We start from the raw sequence: 10127 nt of genomic DNA on the forward strand, positions 1-10127 counted from the left end.
GTATTTTTCATGAACTATTGAACCTTGAAAGTTTATATTTTATTTATGATCGTTTATAATACGCGTAGCTTTTTCATTTAAAAAGTCTTTTTTGATGAAATTATGGTAAGTCCTTTCTTACAAAACTCTACTTACAAAACGTTGTAAGTAATTATTGAACTTGCCATTCGGAGCTCGACACTCGCTCTTCGATTTGAAATTCCGGAATAATAACTGTACATGAGCGTACCAACAATTTACTACTGAAATTAGTTGCTATTTTTTGACTAATTTTCGTGGAAATGGAAGTCATGGAAACTATTAATCAAGTAGATGATTTCGCTTCTCAACATATATACTGGATTAGATTAATTCTAAAAAGCCTTTTTTGCTGGCCTTGCAGTAATCGCAAAGTTAATTTATTGGCTTCAATTTGGATCTACTTCAATTTGATTGTATTATTAGTCTCAACGGTGAAGATTTATTACAGTTCAATAAAATAATTTATATTGCGAACCCCCTTTTTATTGCTTGATAAACATTTTCAAGATTTTCTGCTGTCTCCAAGAAATTAATAATCCAATGAAAACCGACTTGTCTATTGTAGCTGACATGCTGCTTCAATTTTCTACAGGAGCAGCAACGTTGTTGCATCATCTGGCTGCAACTTATTACAATCACAAGGTGAGTGCATTACAAATTTCGATAAATCAAATTATTTATCTTATCATATAATGCCAATTATCTGAAAAAACGATAGTAATAGAATAAAATTTTTTATTTATTTGAATTAAGCTCAAAGTCCTTTTGGAAACTATTTATCATCTACATAGAACAGAAAAAAATGAAATAGAAAAGAATAAGAGGTTGAAATTTATAAAAGTTAGTTATCGACTTGGACTAATAGTATTCTGTACGCAGTAATTTCCATTAATTTTTCTGATTTTCATTAAAAATGTTACGTTAATTCAATTGAATTTTTTTTTCAGGTTTTATCGTCGCTCTTTTTACTATTAATCTTTATGCACCAGTTATTTGGAATTTTGCTGTTTACGATACAAAAACTCCGATTTTGTATGCAAAGTTTTTTGATGATGACAATGCGTATTACGGCTATATTTTCATGTACGAGACTGTAGCAATTATTTTTATAACAAATTTTGTGGGTGGTATTTTGTGTGCCTACGTATTTTACAGTGCTTTTATATTTTTAAACGTTCAAAATACTAGGTAATAGTTTTGATTACGACAATGTAAAGAAGTATTAAAATATATTCATTTGATTTTAGAGAAACTATTGAAAATTTAAAACTTCAGCGTCAATTCAGTTTTTATTGTGAATTAAACAGTGGGATTGAAAAAAAATTAGTCGAAAGTATTAGAATTCATAAAAAATGTCTTAAGTTAAGTTTCAGATTGATGAACGACGAAAATTGTCAATACATTTTCATGATTTTAAATTTTAGATTATTCGGCACGGCAGACAATTTTATCCGACCCATGTTGTTCATATTTTTGATTCACATTCTGATCTGTTTCACAATGATGGGATTCGTTGTACTCAATTATAAGCATTTTTTATTCGAACTTGAAAACTGCTGTTAGATTTAAAGTTTTTATTTGAATTTTTAAGATGTTGGCTCATATCAAAAATAGATCAATGATGGATGCTTCAAAGACAGTTGTTGGTTTTATAGGATGTATCGTAATTTTAGCAATGGGTTGTTTTCCGAGTCAATTATTAATTGACGTTGGGAATGAAGTTCAATTTGCATGGTATAATAACTATTACGTTATCAAGACCCTCTAATTTAATATTTTATTATTTCATAGCTATTCTTGTTGTTGGTATAAATGGAATCCTAAAACTAGATTAATTCTACTCATGATTATGATAAGAACATCAAAGCCTATTAGTTGGATTGCCGGACCTGGTATTATTTTGAATTTTCAAACTGTAGCTATAGTAAGATTGAAAATGTTAAGTCTTTTGAACTAAAAACTATAATTGATATGTATTTTATTGCAGGTACTGAAAACAGGACTATCATACATAATGGCAATGATATCTCTGGATTCATAGAAGATTATTCATATAAAGTATAAGAAATATAATTTTCATATTTCTTATAACTTATGTTGATAATTGTTAATTTACTGTTTAATTACACATCAACGTTTTTTCAATAAAATAGTTCACGATTCAATAATTAGAATTGATTTTGAGATGTAAATTTATTATGGTATTTTTTCAAATTTTTCAAGTCTTTAGAACACGCGTCAATCATATTAAATGCTTGGCACGTGCTACGATGCGATATTCGTTAAAAAACATCATTCACAGTAATATTTGATACTCTATACTTATTATGAAATTATACTCACAATAGATGTTATGCTAACAAAAGAAAGTACTATTTCACTAAAATAGTAAATAGATATTTTAAATATAAAATTATAAAAAGACAACTAATATATAACATATTTATCAACTGTGTCATAATGCGATCAAACTGTACTAATGGACGACGTAAAGACTATTTTGAAACTGGAAAAATTTTATTACGCGCACACGTATTGGCTTTTGATGGTTCTTAAATTCATTTTTTGGTGGCCTTACAGTGATTACAGAGTAAATTTTGTAGGTAGGACATGCGTCATTATGAATTTAGTTTTCATTACATACTCCATGGTAAAGATACATTATTTTTTACTATTGCAAATTAACAATTCGTGCATCTCATAATAAATAAAATAAAAACGTATTCAAGATCACCTGCATTAAACATGAGATTTGCAACCTATTAGAAACCGATTCAGTTATTTTATTTGAAATGTTATTTCAATTATTGTATCTTGTATCTTTATTATTGTATTACCTAATAGGAACAATTTACAACAAACAGGTAAAAGTAGATTGTTCAAATTTATTTTATAATAGAAAAATACAATTTAATGATGATTCAATTTTATTTTTAAGCTACTTGTTTGCTTGCACACTATTTATCTAAATTATGAGAATGAAAATAATTCAATGGAAAAATATTTGTGGATAAAATCGTTGAGAATCTGTTATGAAATGTGGATCATAGGATTCTGTAAATAATGTCACTTAGATATTCATTAAGATCATTTAATTATAATGTCATTTTTTCAGGTTTTACATGTAGCCTTTTTTCTGCTTTTCTTTACATTCCTGTTGTTTGGAATTTGGTAGCTTATAATACGAAAATTACTATTGTATATGCCAAGTTCTCTGCCAATGACGATGTGTACTACGACTATATATTCATTTATGAAACCGTAAATATTGCTTTCTTGAGTGGGTTCGTAGGTGTCTTACTGGGCTCATATGTTTTTTATAGTTGTCTCATATTTCTGCGATTACAGCATACGAGGTACAAAAAATTTATTGATAATTTTACTTTTTATCATTTGACCATTCATCATATGAATTTTAGAAAATCAATTGAAAATATAAAGTTGGATATTAATTCGATTTAGAAAGCGCTGAAATAATTCAAAAGAAGTTGATTAAGTACGTAAAAATTCACCAAATGAGTATTCAGTTAAGTATTATGTAATCGCTTAATAATAAAAAATGAATTAAAAATATATGAATGAAAAATTTTCAGACTATTTGAGATCGCAGATAAATATTGTCGGCCAATTTTACTTCACAGCCTTTTTATCAATATATTTTCATTTATTATAATTGGTTATGCGGTAAGATTAGGACGCGACAAGTAAAATTATGCAAACGAGAAATATATCGAGGGTGTAAAATTTTGAAATTTTGATTTTTGTAGTCAGTGACTATGTTCGAAAAAGGATTGACTGTGAATGCGATGAAGATGTATTGCGGTTTCGTTGGAACCATCGTGTGTACCGGTATTCTCTGTTTTCCAAGTCAATTATTAATTGATGTTAGCACCGATATTGGACTTGCTTGGTAAGAAATAATTGAAAAATAATCAATTTTGTACTCTAAAATTTTGCATCAACAGTTATTTTAGTGAATGGTATCTGTGGAAAGCCAAAAGTAGATTACTTTTTCTTTTTATGATGAAAAGAGCAAGTAAGCCATGTGCTTGGAATGCTGGCCCCTGCGTAGTCTTAAATTTACAAATTGTAAACTTTGTAAGTTTTACGATTTTTAATTTATTTCGATTGAACACTTATGGCTTTAAAAATTTTTAGGTTTTTAAAACTGGACTGTCATACGTAACGTCAATGATATCTCTGTACTCATAAAAATTTTAAATAAAAGAAGAATAAGATACTTGAACATGATTGAACTACGTAGAAAAAGAATTACAATTTATTAAAATTAGCTAATTTTAACGTAATAGCTTTGGTAAAAGATTCCTCTAATGACTTTGTACAAAATTAATAAAATTATTTTTTTAGAAAAGAAATGACGAAACAATTTTTTTTTCGTCTTAACATATGATATTTTTTCTTATAGTGATTTTGCATTGTATTATGGATTGTATTTAATTTTTTTATACCGCACAAAAAAAAGTATACAAAATTGATTCAAGTCATTTATAATGAATTTTAATGGATCTTTCCAAATTGCTATTCTTTAGTTCACCGACAAGGTAATTGAAAATTTCTTTTCAGTGTTCAATCATACTTACAATTCTCGAATTGATTTATTCATAAAACTACACCTTTTACATCTTTACAGCGCTTGCGCCTTCTACAAAGAGGGCCTTTTGCATCTTTAAACATTTACTGATTCACCTTGCTCGCCTGCTCACCAATAATTAAAAAAGTTCTTTGTTTGATTATTAAGAATACCAAAATATGAACTCGAACTTAATCTTTCCAGAAATAATCATTGAATAGACTAAACAATTGTTTAACCCAGATCAGTTTGTGAAAAATTCAATGGGTGCAGAGGATGATTCAAAAACTATTGCAGAACTGGAAGGGTTGAATCAGAAAATTAAAATAAGTAGAGCCCGTGATTAAAAAACAAATTAACTTTTAAAATTACTAAATTATTATTAAAAAAACTCGTATACTTTTAGTATATGAATTAAATAGTCTTCAATGTGTATTTATATTTACATAAATTATGACTTGTGAGTACAGACACGTGCGCAAAAGCTATACAGATACTTAAGTAAGATATGCTACATACAATATGTGTTATTGTTTGCTATGTTGTTATTGTTACGATTCGCTTTTTTTCGTGAATTTATTTACCAATTTACGTGCTATAAGAAGTTACATGTCCAAAATATATTCAATATCGATGAATATTTTTTAACAATTAGTGTTTCGTATACCGAACAACTGCATACTCCTGATTCATAAATAAATTTACAAACTTTTTCCGATGGATGATTTAAAAACTGCTGCAGAAGTGGAAGAGTTTTTGTCTGCACATGCATACTGGATTTTAATAACATTTAAATTCATCTTTTGGTGGCCTTACACCGACTACAGAATCAATTTAGCGGGCAGAATTTGGTTTTACACAAGTATGACCGTTATAACCTTTGCAACGGTAAACATTTTTTGCTATATTATGAATTACACCTGTCATGCTTGATTATTAATAATAAATAATATGAAGATTGCCTGCATTTATGAAGAGATTGAAAATCCATTAGGAACTAACTCACTTATTTTATCTCAAATGCTACTTCAACTATCTGTAGTAATTGCGACAATGTTGCAACACTCAATAGGAGCTTTAAATAGTCAAAACGTAAGATTTTTTTTCTCCAATTATTGATAATAGAGTTTTATCGAATGTAATTTTTTAAGCTTTGTGACTGCATGAGCATTATGATGGGTTTATATAAAACAGGAGAAAATTCAATAGAAAATGATTTATGGCTGAAATCGTTGAAATCTGGTTACCGTTATGCCTGCATTATATTCAGTAAATTATACATACTTTTATAAAATTATGATTCGGTTGATAATGATTAAATCTTTTTAGGTTCAATTTTTGCTTGTTTTTCAATCTTCGTGTACATCCCTATTATTTGGAATTATGCAGTTTTTAATACATTGAAACCAATTTTACATCTCAAATTTTACTTCGACGATGATAACTATTTCGGTTACATTGTTATTTTTGAAACAGTGATGATCACTTTTTACACAGTATTTGTCGGTACAATAGTATGTTCCTACTTATTTTATAGCTATATGGTAATTACTGGATTTCGACAAACGAAGTAATTGAATTCTATTTTTACCACATTTTTCAAACTTTTAAATGAATTATCATTATACTTTTACAATTACTCAGGAAAAGACTTGATGATCTGAAACTTCGTCATCAAAGCAGTTATGATTTAGAATTGCAAAATGATGAAATTGTAAATAAAGCCATTAAAATTATTAAAACTCATAGCGAATGTTACAAGTTGAGTATTGAATGAATAATATACTTTAAATTCTATTATAATCAACGAAGATTCATTAAAATATTTTTTCAGATTATTTGATGTTGCCGATCGATTTTCCCGACCAGTATTGTTAATTGTTTTACTTCATCTGCTAATTTCATTCACAATACTCGGATTTATGGTAATATAGAAATGAACCTCATGGTATTTCATTTGTAATAATCAAAGTATATCGATCGAAATTCATAATGATTACATCGCGCATTTTTTCCTTTACATGCGTTAACGAAAAAATTATATCTTGTTTTCTATTTAATATTAATAAAAAAAAGGGAGCGATGAAATTTGTCGAGAACATATAACTTTCAGATGATAACTCAGTGGAAAAAAGGAGTACCCTTGGAAGCAGCCATCATGGCCGTTGGCTTTGCCACAAATGTTTTCATTTTAGCAACTGCTTGTTTTCCAAGTCAATTGTTAATTGATGCCAGTGATGCAGTCGGACTTTCCTGGTGTGAAATAATTCATTAACAATAGTTTTAATTTTTTTTTTTTAATATCATTATATTTGCAGTTATTGCAGTGAATGGTATCAGTTGACACCAAAAAATAGATTAATTTTTCTCATGACTATGATGAGAACATTGAAACCTTGTGGCTGGGTTGCTGGTCCTAGTAACGTTTTGGATTTTGGAACAGTTGCAATAGTAAGATTTATAATGTTTATTTTTTCGACTTGATTATTGATGATTTTTTGCATAATTTAGGTCCTGAAGACTGGAATGTCTTACATAACGGCTATGCTATCTCTCGAGTTATGAAGACCTACTTATGTCATTTTCTATCGTTACATAAGTTTTCATTAAATTTGTAAAAGTTCAAGTATTACAATACTTTGATAAACGGATTACTGTCCATTTGAATCATGATATATGAAAAAAATGAAAAAACTTTATAAAAAATGTTACTAAAAAAAAATCAACTTATAAAATTACTAAATTATTATTAAAAAAACTCGTATACTTATAGTATATTTATAACATACTGTTAAATGTGTATCTATATTTACATAAATTATGACTTCGGAGTATAGACATGAGCTTGGAGCTTTACAGAAACTTATATCTACGTATTTTTTTTTTAAATTCACTTGCTTACCCAACGAGCTATAAGAAGTTACTCGTCAAAAATATACTTAATATCGTTGAATATATTTTTTTATTTTTTATCAGTGTTGCGTATACTGAAAAACTGCATACCATTGATTCATAAATAAATTTATAACAAACTTTTTTCCGATGGATGATTCAAAAACTGCTGCAGAAGTGGAAGAATTCTTTTCCGAACATGCATACTGGATCTCAATAACATTCAAATTGATCTTTTGGTGGCCTTACAGTAATTATAAAATTAATTTAATCGGCAGAATTTTGTCTTACACGAGTATAATCGTATTAATGTTCGCTATGGTTAAAATTTTTTTGTCATTATACGAAATTTAATCATACCAATGCTCATTTTTACTGATAAAAAAATACTTTAAAGTTCGCATGCATGCACGAAGAGATCACAAATCCTTCAGAAACTAACTCATATATTTTAGTTGAAATGATTTTTCAATTATCTTTGACGATTGTCATAATGATTCAACATCCAATGGGGATTTTATATAGTCAGAATGTAAGATATTGTTATACCGATTATTAAATAGGAAAGTAATATTAAATATCAATTCTATATTTAAGCTATGTGACTGTATACACACCATTTGGAATTTATGTAAAGTAGGAGAAAATTCAGTAGAAAATGATTTATGGTTAAAATCCTTGAAATCTGCCAACCATATTTTCAAAATAGTATTCTGTAAATTCCTACATATTTTTATAAAAATTTGTTTCAATTGATAACGATTGATTTTTTATAGGTTTTATCTTAGCTTCTTTTTCGAGTTTTGTTTACGTTCCTTTTATTTGGAATTATTTATTGTATAATACATCCAAGCCCCTTTTGTATGCTAAGTTTTCTGACAATGACGATGCTCTTTTTGGTTATATTTTTATTTTCGAAACGGTTGTAATTAATTTTTTTACAATCTTCATTGGAACTATCGTATGCTCATACATGTTTTACAGTTACATGTTAATTTCTCGATTTCGCCAAACCAAGTATTTTAATTTTAATTATGTCACACTTTTTCAACACTAATATCGATTATCATTATATTCAATGCAATTTTTTAGAAGAAAAATTGAGAGTATAAAATTTCTAAATCAATACTGTTCTGATTTCGAATTAATAAATAATGAAATTAATAATAAGGTCATTGAAAGCATCAAAGCTCACAAAGAATGTATTAAGTTAAGTGTGATTCAAAACCGTATTTCAAAGTTTAAACAACGGAGGATAATGAAAATATTCTTTCAGATTATTTGATGCTGCAGATCAATATTTCCGACCAGAACTGTTAGTTGCTTTATGCCACCTTTCATTTGTATTTTCTATGCTCGGATTTATGGTAACATTTAAAAATGCTTCACTGTCTTATATTTATGATGATTGAAGATATAGATTAAATTTTACTAACATTGAGAAACATATTCAAGAACTCGGCCCTTTTTTAGATTGTGACGCAGTTCAAAAATGGAGCATTAATTGGAACGGCAATTTTAGCCGTTGGTGTCATAGCAGTCGTCTCTATTTTAATGATTGTTTGTATTCCAAGTCAATTATTAATTGATGCCGGCGATGAATTAGGATTTTCCTGGTACGAGGAGATGATTGGTAACAAATTTTTTTCAACTTTTTCATCATATTATTATAACAGTTACAGTAGTGGATGGTATCAGTGGAGTCCAAAAAACAGATTAATTTTTCTCATGACTATGAAGAGAACATCGATACCGTCTGGATGGATTGCTGGGCCTGGTATCATATTGAATTTCAAAACAGTTGCAATAGTAAGATTTATAATGTTTCTTTATTCGACTTAATTATTAATGATTTGTAACACAATTAAGGTCATGAAAACAGGAATGTCTTATATAACGGCAATGTTATCTCTCGACTCATGAAAACTTTAAATGAAACGGAATATGTTCAAAATTGATTGCTGTATTTTTGGAAATTGTATTTGCAAAATGTAAACAACTTTTTTTTTTATTATTGCCATGAACAAATCAATAATTTTGAATTAAAATTGTGTATAATATAATATAAACCTGTATAATGGTATAATGGTATACATATAAAACTTTTTCATAAGTCAAGTATTAACAAATATTATATAAATTCAATGTAAGAACATATTTATTGTAATATTATTATTTCTTTTATTTTGCCATTTCTTTACAGCTTTTTCTAACAACTTTATTATATTCATACTTATATAAATTTATTTCATACAAATAATAAAATAACAAGTGTGTCAGTAAGCAAAAGGTTACGCAGTAAAAAAGTATTTCTGAGGATTTTTCGACATTAAAATAATAGAAATATTTAATTGATATTATATTCATAATTATAAAATGGATAATAAGAAAAATATTTCCGAATTGGAAGAGTTTGCAAGTGAACACATGTACTGGATTTTAATGATGCCCAAAATTCTATTTATCTGGCCTCACAATGATTATAAGATAAATCTAGTTGGTAGGATTGGGTTTTACATGAGTTCGACCATTATTTTTCTTTCTATGGTATGCGCACTTAAAGATATATCAAATCATCTGAATTTTCTCGATTTAATTAATTGAAAATAAGAAACTGCAAAAA

The sequence above is a fragment of the Trichogramma pretiosum genome, unplaced genomic scaffold (assembly GCF_000599845.2).
Source record: "Trichogramma pretiosum strain Unisexual culture from Peru unplaced genomic scaffold, Tpre_2.0 scaffold86, whole genome shotgun sequence".
NCBI classification, from domain to species: domain Eukaryota; kingdom Metazoa; phylum Arthropoda; class Insecta; order Hymenoptera; family Trichogrammatidae; genus Trichogramma; species Trichogramma pretiosum.